Raw genomic sequence first — 14,337 nt, forward strand, 5'->3', positions numbered from 1 at the left:
GATAACTTTTATATATGTAAAATTTTTATGATAAATTCTTGTTTTTAAATATCCTACAGAAAATTATGTAGCAAGATCCAAATTTCCATAATTATACTCATAACAAAAAGATAAAGAAAGAAAATTCTTATAAAATATTATAAGATAAATCACAATCATATTTAAAAGTTGCTAACTTTTATTCTTAATGTATTAAATATATTTTTATAAGCAATAGTGAAATTGAAATAATTTAACAACTAGTTTGCTGCACTAGTGATTGTTTTAAATACAAAAAACAATATTTATTCACAAGTTTATGGGCCTTATAGTATTTTTTCACATAATGCACCATGTATATTGAAAAAATATACAAAATAATAATAGTAGTAGTAAAAAAATAAACTAAAAAACATAATATAACATCTTAAAACAAATATTGAAAATGGTTAGATCTCACTGCATCCACCAGCTCAAGTATCCAGATGAGAAAGAACAAATGAACATTATCCAACAATTGGTTAAAAATATTTTCTAACATAATAAAAAGAGTTATAAAAATAATGCACAAAAGCTTAAATATCACTGACAAAAAGAAACAATAAAACTATGATTTAAAATATTTCCATAATGCCTCTTGATTAGAGTCTTTCGTGGTTTGCTTTCCTTTTACCTGAGGATCATTGGCTGTATGATTAAATCCTTACCCTCATACTAGGTACTATCCACTAATAGAAATCAATGCCTTAATATTGATATAAAAAAAACCATCCTAGAAATGTATTTACTCAGACAAAACTACTGGCTGTTTGTTTAATGTATTTACTTCTTGCAATTCCTGTATCCAGAAACAGATATTTGTGCCTAGAGCTTATGGTTTTGTTATACCCATAAGTCAAGCATAAAACATTAGACACTTGACTGTGGTAGGTGTCACAGATCAATCACAGTCATGGCAACAAGTCAGTGACAAGTTATCATGTGCACTTATTGCTCTATTGCATATCTCTCTCTTATTCCGCTCTAGTCTCATTGAGCTGTTAAAAAGTTGCAAATGAAGCAAATTGCACTTTTGCAGTAAATTGACTAAACAAGTATTATAAGTACAATTTTAATAACAGTGTGTCAAATTAAAAATATTTTAGGAAGTGTTCTGCAGAAACAGTGCTGAACCCACCACTGCTTAAAGTTTAAAATGAATTCTCAATACTAATATTTATTTTTAATGTGATTCGGCTGCAATTTGAAAAAATTGTAGACTTTAAACTCCCACTGTCGTTCATCAATCTGACTTTCCTTTATCTTGAGAACGGAGATACATAGATGAAATCCGAGACCAGATATGGATACCTTAGGGGCAGGAGGCCTTGATTAACTATAGACAAACTTCCAATGCAAACTGAAAGTCTGAAAGTCCTGTTATTTCAATTCAAAACTTTTTCTCTGAAAGTAGTTAATAGATGACAGGCAAGACTCTATTGTTGAAGGAAAAGTATGATGTACAGGGGCAAGACACTAGAGTATTAATTTGAGGTGGAAAGCATAGATTTTAAATGAAATAAATTAGCTCAGCATTGTGACGATGTCATAATAAATAATTGCTCATTTTCTTTTCAATATTTTGTTTAAATTTCAAAATGGTGGTTTTTTTTCATAATTGAAATACAAAATTTTTAAGCAACTTATGCAATTTATATATTTTTTAAAGTATAATCTTTCATAATTTGCTGGAAATTTAAGTAGGTATACTTAAAAAATCATAATAGAAATAGAAATATGTTTTAAAAATACTGCGTTAATGTGAAAACATTCTGCATTATTTTCACACTACATTTTTTTCTGGGAAAAAAACCATTATACATAAACTTTTAAAATTTGATTAAGAATGACTAAGTCATGATTAAATAACTAAATATCTTAAAAGTTTGTTCAGAAAAATGAAACAATAAATCTGAGAAGAATTGAACGATCTACAAATGATTTAATACAATAAAAAATAATGCATAAAAAATGATACAAAAGAGAATTCACTAAAGTTTAAACTGTTACATTTTTGTATGAACAAATATTGAAAATTTTAAATGTAAAATGCTGCTCTAAATCCTATTACTGGTACAGTATATTTGTAAAACTAAATTGCAAAATTCAAATATGTTTATATCTTAAATAAAATTTTCTATTTATAAGTTAACAAGAAGAATACTGAAATCACTTTTATATTAGTTATTTAAATTTTCTTTATAATAGTTTTATGTTATTCTCTAGTCATATTACCCCAACTTCTTCACTTTCATTCTCTAATAATACTATTATCATCAAAAATATTTATAATTTTCACTTGTATCTGTATTTGCATTTTAATTAAGAAGACAACTTGTTAAATGTATTCCCATTTATAATAATTAAAGTATGTTTAACGTAACTAATTAAACTACACATTTTTTTAAAAAAATAGTGGATCTGCATTGTATTATTTTTACAATTCATACAATTTTACATTTGTTAATAAAATACTGTTTTATTACAACAAAAAAATATAGAAGTTTAAAGTATTTTTGGATTTTGTGTTCCCAGAAATTAGGTCTATAAGCCTGAAAACCAGTGGCGTGCCGTCATTAACTACTACGGCACGGAAAAAAACGTAAAATTTATTCTGGCCCATGTTATAAAAAGGGTTGCCCACCCTAGACTAAATTTATAACAACCCAACCGATAGGAGTTTACTGGCACGTTTTTATGATAGTTCTGTATAGTTGACAGGAGTTTAAAAAAAACTCCATTAAAATATTTGATATATTTATTCTGCGTTTATTCCGCTCTCCCATCTTATATTACTTACGGATTTCAATGTTAAACCGGTGATATTACGATTTAGTATGTCCCATCTGTAAGGGGATGCAGAAAAAATGTGTACAATTCTAGTAGTGTTAAAAATTAACTGTTACTTTGGAAGCATCATTTACAACCAAATTTAATGAATGAGATGTACAGTACATACAATGGTACAAAAAAAAAAGCTCTAGAATTTATTTTCCTTAAATTTACGATTTATATATCCGTTGTCATAAAAATTTGTCTTTCCACTGTTTTCCCAAGACTACAGATATTCAGGTGCAAAGTAACTGGTTTCGACTTATTTCTACTTAAGAAGTGACTAAATAATTAAGAGATTAGGGAATGGGGACATAAATAAAACCCTGTTGAAAGAGCCAGAATTTTACTTCAACAAAAGCTTAACAGAACCAATCACTCGCTCAGTACAGTGGGAAACTGATTTCCGTGTACACCTGGTATTAAAACGAATTAGTTAGAAAATGAATGACTATTAAGTTTAACATAGTTAGATTTTTACAGCTACGGTGAGAAACGTTTAAAATTTACAACAGCCCTGTGGCGTCCTTTGAGATATACTAGTGATGCGACAAAAGAGGCATTTGACATTGACCGGTATTGGCACCCTCGGGATTTGGCACGCACACACTCACTACACACCTACCTGGACCGTCACTAGTTCCATCCATTAGCTACTCGTATCAAGATATTTGACTAAGTGGATTGTTTTAAGATTTAAAAAGTAAAGACTATATTTATGTTATTTTTATGAACGTTTCTTTACAAAGCTATATTTTAATTATAATTTTCTTTAAAAGTATATTAATACAATCGAACAATACAATGTACCAGGTATGTATATCCACCACACATTTTATTTCACCGAGTAAGTTTTTATAATTTATTTTAATTTTAGCCCTTATATCGTGGCTAGCGATTCAGAACGTAATTGTGATATTAAAAATACATTTAGAGAAGTCTACAGTTTTTACTGGCTTATCGAACAAATGAATACGAATGGACCCTAGACCAGTGATTCTTAACAGGGGGCCGCGGCCCCTGGGGGTCCATAAGAAGTTTGCCGGGGGCCGCCAAATTATGCAAAATTTCCTTCAGAATATAATAAAAAGAAAATTGATGTATAATCCGAATATCGTATTGAAAAGTGAAATAAGAAAGATAAAGTTTTCCTATTTAGTTTTTATTTATTTATTTTGTATTTCTTCCTACATACAACTTTGTTAGTACAGAAGAAATAAATGTAAATATGCTACTTACACCGCAGTATTTACTTCTTTTATTCCAAAGCAATTTTAAGAAACTATTAATGCTTGGAATTTTAAAAATAATTAGGAAAAATAGTGGGCTTTGAAAATTTAAATATTTTTGCAAAAGTTATGCAAAATCCTTACGACAAGTGGGCGTTTTAGTTTTAGTTTAGTTTTAGCATCGACATTGGATCGATTTATCAACATGTTTCTTATTTTATTTTCTGTTAAAAATTAATGAGTTTTTATGTTTAATTGTGAAGTTTGAATGTTATTTAAATAGATAATGAAATAATAAAGTTATGATTTACATTTATTATATAAAAAATAAAGCAATAATAAAAAAATCAATTTATTATAGATAAATTATCAAATTATCAAATATAAATTATTATTAAAAAATGGGGGTCACAAAAAAATTATGAAATATTTGGTGGGCCGCGAGTATAAAAAGGTTAAAAACCACTGCCCTAGACCATCACTGACGCGCAATTAACTGATTGCCCCTGGAAGTCGGCTTCTTACAGAAACACAGCTTCCCTGTCATCAAATGTCACGGCACGCCACTGCTGAAAACATATTTTTGATCCAATAAAGCAATGTTTTGTATTTATTTAGTATGAAAGCTTTTTTATTTTGTAGTTATGCATTTTAACATCAAAAAGAAAGCATTTAGTAGGCTTTTAGTTTTATAAAAATAAAAGTATAGTATTAAATCTAAACATAAAATATTTCCAAACTAAAACTTAAATCAAGAAAATAATATTTATTTTAGTTATTGTCTATTTTGTGTAAAATTTTAATATTTAGTCATTTTTCCTTGAAAGCATATTTTTTATATAATTATTTAATATATAAGAATTGTTGGTATATTTCTTTACTCAGACTTTCCTTATTGTACTTTGATATATCTTTTCCTTCCATGACTTACACATACAATTATTTACTTATAAAAATATTTGTTACAACTATACTAAAAGAATTTGAATATTTTTATATCAGGTATTCTTGAAACCGTGTTTTCTTATATGTTGAGCATCAAACACAAGACCGTGTTATTTATTAAACACTTGGCACTTTTCCACTTCTATTAGTTGACAACTAATAGAAGTGGAAAAGTGCCAAGTGTTTAATAAATAACACGGTCTTGTGTTTGATGCTCAATTTTTATATCAATTTAGCTTAAATATATTAAGAAGGAAATTAGAATTATTATCTATCTTTGTTATAATTTGAATAAATGATACTATAATTATATTTGATTTCTTGTAAATATTTTTCTCAAATGCTAACATTTCTTCTTAATATTAAAATAATTTTTAATTGGAGTTTTATTTATTCAATTTTTTAACTGAAAATATGTTTATAATGTGAAATTTAATATTTGTTTATACATATATTTTATTGATGCTTGAATTATTTATCTGTTAAATATAGTGTAAACTAATTTTCCTGTACACTAGACCTACTTAAATAAGTCTCATTAATTTGGAAATAAATCACAGTTTTATGATCTTCAAATATTTTAGAATTTTAAAGTAAGCTATTCTAAAGTATAAGAACAATTTGATTTGCTTCTAAAATAATTCACAAAAAAGGTTATATGTTTAGACAGAATTGTCCAATTCCTGTAAAACTCAGCATACAAGTATGTCTCAGACTAATATATAAATGATTACACTTATGGTCCAATTGCATGACAGCTAATGCCACTGGAGCACCTTAAAATTATTATCTCTAGTATCCTATAAAGAGGCTTGCAGACACTCATTATGTTCAGAATTTTAATTATCATCTGTTATTTGAGATCTTCAAATATGTCTAGCATGCCTGTATGATAATCAAAGACATTACATATAGCTGAGAATTTGAGAAAGGCATTATCACTAAACTGAGAGATGCAGGTTGGCTATTTCATTGAATTGTGGTGGTGCCATGACATTAAAACATTAACCACAATGGATGAAAAGTGTATCATCTTTAGTGATAAATCTCAGTTGTTTAGAAATGGACAGCCATCATGTTAGAGTATGGACACTGAAGAGTGCTTCAATCCCATTTTTACTGCTATTGGCACACTGTTCCCACTGCTGGCATGCTGATCTGGGAAGTCATCTCATTTGACAGTTGGTCATCCCTAATAGTGGTACAAGAGATATTAATGGCATAGTGATACATTCAAAAAATCCTGCACCAGATACCACTTTTCAAGCATGACTGCAAACAGCCATTTCCAGCAAGATAATCTGAGACTGCACACAGGATTTTCCATAGATGGCTCCATTATGTTATCACACTTCCTCACTTGTCCACTGATTTATTGATTGATTTATAGGACCAAATGGAATGCCAGCTTCAGTCATCTACAAATGTTAAGGATCTAGAGCAGTTGCAACATCTGTGACCCTCTATGCCAACCTTATTACCACATTTATCCAGGCAAGAGGAATTCCTACAAGGTACTATAGGTTCTTTTAAACTGTACCGTTGTTTCACACAATACTGTCCCTTTGCTATGATACTGTAAATCATTTATTACCATCATCAATCTACACTAATAAAGTTTCATTCAATACTAACGTCTCCTGCTTGGTATATAATGTTTTTCCAACATAATACAATTAACATACTCTAATTTCTTCAGCATATATTTTATTATTGCTAATGTTTTCAGACATTTAAAACTCCATTTTGCTTTTTTTGTCAATGAGCATAAATTAATATCATTAAGCATCAGGGATGATAAATAATTTATATATTATAATCAGTTTTTAAATATAATTTCAGAATTTATTTCTATTTTAATTCAGAAATCACTTTTTGACTAAATACAGTATTTATTTATAAATTAAGAAAATACAAACAGCAAACTAAAATACAGGTTACTAATGTATTGAATCTAAAGGAAAATTGAAATAAATGAGGCATTAATAGGAAGATACTTTCTTATCCCTTTTCTGTAGCATGATTCAACTATTTATAATGCAAAATTTTTTATATATGAATAATTTCAGACTTTTTGCTTAAATTTACATCATTTAAAAATATCAACAAACTTCAAATTTTAATGATTTGCTACATATTACAGTTTACATTTGTTTCTTTAAAACAATATAAAATAAAGAAATTTTTAAAAAATGTATTCATATCTCATACTAATTAATGATTTGAATTACATAACAAATTATCTAATATGATAAGAAAACACTTCATATTGTTTTCTTATCATATCAGATCATCTAATTTAATAAATTAAGAACATTTATGAGTGTAATGAAATAAAAAAGGGCTTAAAAATTATTCATTTTTCTAAATTTTTAATTATAATAATATATATTACAATTGATGATTTCTACAATATAAATTTTTAGTGTCTAGTCTCCATGCTGTTTTTGTTATAAAGAACTGACATAATATTAACTGTTAAAATATATCAGAACTGTTTTGTAAATTTTAAATCAATATTATCAATATCAATTAATTATCCAATGAATTCTTCAATTTTATTTATTTATTTATAATTTGTAATATGCATCAATATCATCATTATAGCATTCATTTAGCACGATGACTATATCTATTGAGATAATCCTATATTATACGTTATCCCGTTTTACTGAAAATTTAAATAATTTTAAATTAAAATATGAATAAAATAATTCAATTATAATTATTGTGTTTATTTTAATTGAATTATAAGTGATAAATGCTTTTATAAAAAGTATTTTATTATTTATAATTTATATAAACATATTGCTGAAGAAGGTTTGAATGTTATTTTACTTTAACCATGATAGCAAAATTGTCTTTGTACATTCTTGGAATGAAGACTTATCATTGAAAAAGTTTCCTTCTACGCAAAAAAAAAAAAAAATACTGAAAATAAATCTGAAACAATCAGGAGGATGGAAAAGTTTGGATCACAACTTATCAACTAGAATATATTTCACAATTTAAAATGTTCAAAACATTTTTCTTGTCATATTTCAACCTGAACAACTTGCAACTCATCTTATAAGCAGACTACATAACACATTACTAAAACAACAGAAATAATATGAAATTATTCATTGTTAAAACATGACAAGAAAATACTGCATAAAAAGAATAATGATAACAATTCCAGGAACTATCATACTTTTCCTTCATGTAATCAGAAAGCTAAAGTGTTTTTGTAATAAGTGAGTGATATACTAAGAATTACTGATTCAAAAATCAGTGCTAAAATATAATTTAAAATAAAAATTCTCTAGTGTAAAAACATTTTAAACAATTAAGTCTAGAGAAACATTATATTAAACAGTTGACAAAAATAAGTTTAAAGACTTTTCAAGGAAAAATTAATATAATCAATGCCTTTTGGAATACAATGAATGCAATCTATTTTGATTTAGCATGAACATTGAAACTGTTATAAATTAGAACATCAATTTCATTGTTGTTATTCTTTCAAGAAAAAATATAATTAATTACATTTTTCTATAAAATATTATAATTTATAATAATTAAATTTAAAAGAATAGATAGAAAGTAAGTATAAAATTTCATATTCAATTTTATCTACATTAAAAATAAGCCAGATAATTATTTTTTAAAATTTAATTATACTTAATGCTATATTGTTGTTTTTATAATGTTTTCCATATAACAACCTCCATTAAAATTCAAGCTTTTGTTTTGTGTGTGTATCTGTGCTTAGATACACACGCAGTTTTTTTCTAAACAAAATGAAGAAAATTAAGTGCTAATACACATACATGATGACTAAACATTAGGTATTGCTTTTACTGAGCAACTACATATTGGCTACTGATGCTTTTTCATGCTATTTATCAACACATTCCAGCTGATAAAATAGCCTTGTGTCTGTCTATATATATATATCTTTTAAATGTAGACAAGTAAAACATTGCAGCTTTTTTAACAGATTAAATTAGAAAGAATGTCAATAGGTTCACTGCCCCTGTCCATGTTATCCAATGATCCCCCTGACTTCTGTTCTGTGGGATAAGATACTATTTCACTTGTCTTCTGACTCCCTTGCTCTTACAGCAGGTGTGACCAGGCAATACCACTTTGTTTTCTTCTTGTTCTTCTATCCTGGCAATACAGAGAACAGCCTTATTCACTAAAGTGGGGACTAGGGTTTCTCAAACAGGATCCTGGTTGTTTTTTTAACCCAGGAAATTCTTCTCATCCTGGGAAATCATGCAAATTTCTTAAAAATTCACATTTTATTTTATGTTAAGGTTGTGAAAATTTTGCCAATAGAAAGTATAATAAACTCAAACTGTCAGAATACATATGTATTTATTAATTTTAAACCTACTTATTAGTTTTTTAATTTTTCCTCATTATGGCATGTCACAAATGGTCAATAATCAATATGAAGCTTATTTGTAGCAGGACTCTGAAAATTCTTTACTTGTCAAACCTATCTGGAATAATTGTGCTTATGCTGTCTTAATTTTTAACCATCCCCAGTAGATTCAATAACTGTGTAACACCAGGTTGTGCAAATTGGGCAAGGATACAAATGAGTACAAAGTCTAAAGTATGAAGTTTTCTTCATAATCTTAATTATTAAAGCCAAGCAAATTGCCAAATTGTTGGGCTATAAGCTTGATGCCGCTATTAAAGCAGCCGAGGCAGACAAATCAAGAATACTGGAGAGCAAAAGATGTACTACAATCTTGAAAATGAACACAATCTCTCTACACACCGGTTTTGAAATAATTAAATAATCCGTACGGGCTAACATTAGAGGTGGAGCAACACGACTCATCGAGGGTACTTGGATATTGATCTCAACTTTGAAGGAACTAATATACTCACATCAGTATACCAAAAGCCTAGCACGTTCCACACATATCCCAAGAAATTCATATGATCCTTTTTCAATACAAAATAGCTGCCTTCCGAGCATTAGTGAGAAGGGCTCATACACACTCCTCTATGAAAAAAGCGTTCGAAACAAAGCTCTTTCATATCCAAAATATTGCTATAAGCCATGGATACAGCAAAGCTCTCATTGAAAAGTTGTCTAGAAGACATGAGAATTCCCAAAAGGCAAATAATCCAACAGGACAACCATTGAATATCAGACAGGAAGAAAATGAAAGGATATCTATCACATACAATCCAGTGCTGAAATCTAACTACAACACCATGGCCAAGCAACAAGGAATTAACATCGCGTACAGAAGATGTCAAACTCTCTTCAGAATATTAAGCAACGGCAAAGACCCACCAAACTCCGAAAGGCTTCCGGGAGTATATACGGTACCACTAGAAGACCGCAGGTGCGATAGACAGCTAACATATACTGGTTCCACAAAATGTGCGTTAAAAGTGAGGTTAAAGAAGCACGAGTCAGACATACAGCACAGTAGATACACTATGGCCCTGGCAATGTACGCATCGGAAGAGGAGATAACGGCGGACCTGCATGCAGCAAAAAACATTATACCCAGCTATAACCCACAGCAATTGAAATGGCTAGAAGCCATGGAGATATTTAAGGCGGGATTATGTAGTATGTACATTAATCATAAGGAAGAAATGATCCTATCCAGTGCATGGCAGGTTTTGCTAGAAAACAGCATTTAAAGGGAGGCGCATGGGGCATGTGCAATACAAATATCCAGCTGTTGCACGTGATAATATTCAGAAAAGAAATTCGAATCGAATGTTTATTCGAACGTTAACGGCCTATACGACGAAGCCTGAAGAAGAGCCCAGGAGGGGCTGTGAAAACATTTGCAATTCTAAAAATAGATCGACTCCGGTTAAAAGGTTAGAAGAATTTATTTAATTATTGAAAATGAACTAGAAGCTACCAGGCTACAAGTGAAAAAACACATAACATCTGTTTTCTCTTAAATGCATTAAACACAATTCCACTCATATCAATTGAATCAGAAAGAACATTCTCGGTAGCAGGACTTTTCATTACTGAAATAAGAATCAGATTGAGTAATGGGAGTACTGACCATCTTTGGTTTTTAAAATTTTATTATAAAAATTTACAATAATATTTTGTATTATGTTTTATTTAAAAAATGAAAATTACCTTTTAAGTTAGAAATTTGATCTGTTATTTTTTTTTTTTAAATTTTCAACTCAATTCAAAGCACTTTTTTTGGCCATCTTTGTTGTTGTATGCAGTTTCCAGCAAACTTTAATATATTTTTTCTATTTGTGGAAATTTCTACGTTATTCAAAGGTAATTTTTAATATATATCTTACACTGCATTGTTAATATGATTTTGGAGGTTGCGGAACATATTAAATTAATTTAAAAAATGAAAAATAATTATATCATTTGATTTCATGATATTTTGTAAATCTTAAAAATAATTAATTCTATCTCAGGAAACAGTTCACTTTTATCCCAGAATCCTGGGACAAGCAAAAGACCGGGAAATGAGAAACCCTAGTGGAGACTCTGTGCAGTGAGGATGTACCAATTCAACAATTAGACAGTTACTGCAGATGCGGGTGGCAGCCCTTTGTCACTTCGCAGGGGATTAATTCCCCCATGTAACATCAATGAAACTCAGTACTAGTGTATATATATCTAGTATTCAGAAGCAAAGAGACCTAATCCTAGTACAGTAAGACCCCACTTAATGCGGGGGATGTGTTCCTAGACAACAAAGCACTAAACGAAACACCGTTAAACAAGGTCATTTTAAAATAGAGTAAATAGGGAAAGAGTACACTCAGCCGAAAATAGACAGATTTTACTTTAATTTTAACTTATTTTTTATATTAATTTGCATATTAATATATGTTAAATAACACAAACATATGCACATAGAAATGTAAAGTTCACATTTTTGTGACGAAGGTCCTGGCTCTTCTGAAATTCTTGTTTTTTGCAATAAAGTCATGTAGTTTCATTTGTCGCTTTTTTTTCTTTCCTTAAGCAAATATCGGTAGCAGGAGATTGCATCCAAAACACCTCATCTTGCTTTTGCACTCCTTTCTAAACCTGGATTATTCACTACAATTTGATCAACGATTTCAGTTACCATTACAAAACTTTTACCAAAGAAATCTGTAGAAATTCTTTGGATTTTTCATTTTCAGAATCACTATTTTCAGTTCTACACGAATTCCTTGTTTTGCCAGTTCTTGAAGGTCATCATTGGCAAGGCTTTCACCAGAAACCTGCAGTAACTCCCCAATATCCGGCTCGTCACATCTCCTAGTCCTGGTGTATTGATTAGGTTCACAATTTGGTCAACCTAACAATACAGAGATAGGCTTTTCTCGTTAAGAATTTTTGGATACCTTCAGCCATAACTTCTTCCACATTTCATTCATGCATTTATCAGTTAATTCTTGCCAAGCGAAGTCATTATTGCATGTGGCTTCCATAATGTTATATTTTTTCGAAAATTGCACAAAACAAACATAGCTTTAAGGAAAGTACAGGTGCTACGACAAATTGCCACCTTTTACTGATTGGTTCGTGTTCGGGAATAATCGTATTATATATGAATCGATCAACTGCCGCATTATATCAAATCAGCATTAAGCAGGGTCTTACTGTATCACATTTCTACTTTCTTACAGTTCATAAAAAAACAGAAAAATGATATAACACACAAACTACATAATTATTGCTACTTTTAAGAAAGCAAAATGCTTTGTAATGAGATAATTATATATCAAACTAATCAAATTAACATTAAATAAACTCACACACACAATCCAAGAAGGAAAAGTTGGTTTATTTTTCACACATATGTTCAAGTTATCTCAAATATACAATAACTTTCAAAATGTATTTATGATAACAGCTAAGCTTCAAATTTAAATATGAAGATAATTATTTATATTAAAAGCATATATATCATCAAACAATTACAAATAATGTATTTTGTAATCAGTATTATTCATTGTGTGTTTATGTAAAGGTTTTGTATATGTGAGAAATATTATATATTCCTCATTTATAACATTTAAATCTTTTCAGTCAAGTGATTAATGCAACAGACTAACAGACAGCCACTCCCCCCTCAGAGCAGATGTAATCTTTAAAAATACATTGAATAAATGCGAAATTTTAAATATATAGCTTAATAACGAGATAAACCGTTAAAAAATTTGTTTTATTGACTTAACAATAATATTTACTTACGTTTTTCCGGTTACAAGCTTACAACCTGAAACCAAACGATGCTACCTACTACAACAACAACAACAACGACATCGCCCCCAAGCGGAAGGAAATTGTCTTACTAAACTTAAAAAAAAAAAAAACAATACATTTTGCAATTAAATAAAAATTTATTACTTTAACAGATAAAATTTGAGTAAAATTTATATAAATTATTCATATATAATTGATAACAATTATAATTGTTTTATTTAAAACTAAAATATTTTATGTATTGTTATCGGTTATGACTTAAATATGAAAAAAAAATTGTATTAAAATTATAAAATAATATTCTCACATAGAATTGTTTGCATTATATTTAATTTATTATCGATTTTTAAGACAAAATAATTAACTTTGATCAAATACAGTATATGTATTGATATATACCCGAAGAACTGAGTAGTTTTGCTTGGTAACGAACGATGAAACAACAAAATACAATATGATTTTATATATTTTCGATTAGAATCGTTATAAAAATCCTACAAAAACACAGAAAATTTTAAATATTCATTAAAATTACTTCCTTGTTATTTTCTTCAAGGGTATCTTCACTAATTATGAAATAATGGATTCAAGTATGAAAATATGTGTTTAATTTCAAACATATTTGTTTAAATTATTTATCTGCTGATGTCACCTTTATGATTCATACAAGTTGCAGATAAATTACGTATCTTGCGAGATTCGAAATTTTATCGCATTAGGAATTAGTGAAATAAATACAGTCAAACCTCTGAATAACTGCTACTGATGGATACGTAAAAAATGCCATTGTTGGGAGTGGCGGTTAATATAGGTTCTACTTCCATGCTATTTTTTGAATTTGAAACACTTACGTTGCAACTTTTAAGCAAATTTTATAAACGAATAATACTTAAAATTTTAATATACAAAGGTCAATTTCAAACAGTAACAATTTTAACTTTGCAGAATTCAGTGTAAGATATGACCATTCATCCTTTCGTCTCTAAAAGATTATAAACAATTTTTCATTAGTAAATAAAATATTTTAAAATCAGTGTAATAAAAGCACAGTATTTTGGTGTATCATCGATTTTGATTCTTTAGTTATGTAATTTA

At 28.7% G+C, this 14,337-nt stretch overlaps 1 protein-coding gene across 1 annotated transcript in view; it reads right to left on the reverse strand.

Moving 5' to 3' along the window:
* Positions 1-13,325, reverse strand: part of LOC136978824 (CKLF-like MARVEL transmembrane domain-containing protein 4) — a 38,723-nt gene extending 25,398 nt beyond the window's left edge. The window contains exon 1 of the mRNA XM_067274642.1: positions 13,231-13,325. The gene's annotated coding sequence lies outside the window, so the exon portion shown is untranslated. The remainder of the gene's footprint in view (positions 1-13,230) is intronic.
* Between the last annotated feature and the right edge of the window lie 1,012 nt (positions 13,326-14,337).

Source organism: Centruroides vittatus, unplaced genomic scaffold (genome assembly GCF_030686945.1).
Source record: "Centruroides vittatus isolate TY-2023 unplaced genomic scaffold, ASM3068694v2 contig_551, whole genome shotgun sequence".
NCBI lineage: Eukaryota > Metazoa > Arthropoda > Arachnida > Scorpiones > Buthidae > Centruroides > Centruroides vittatus.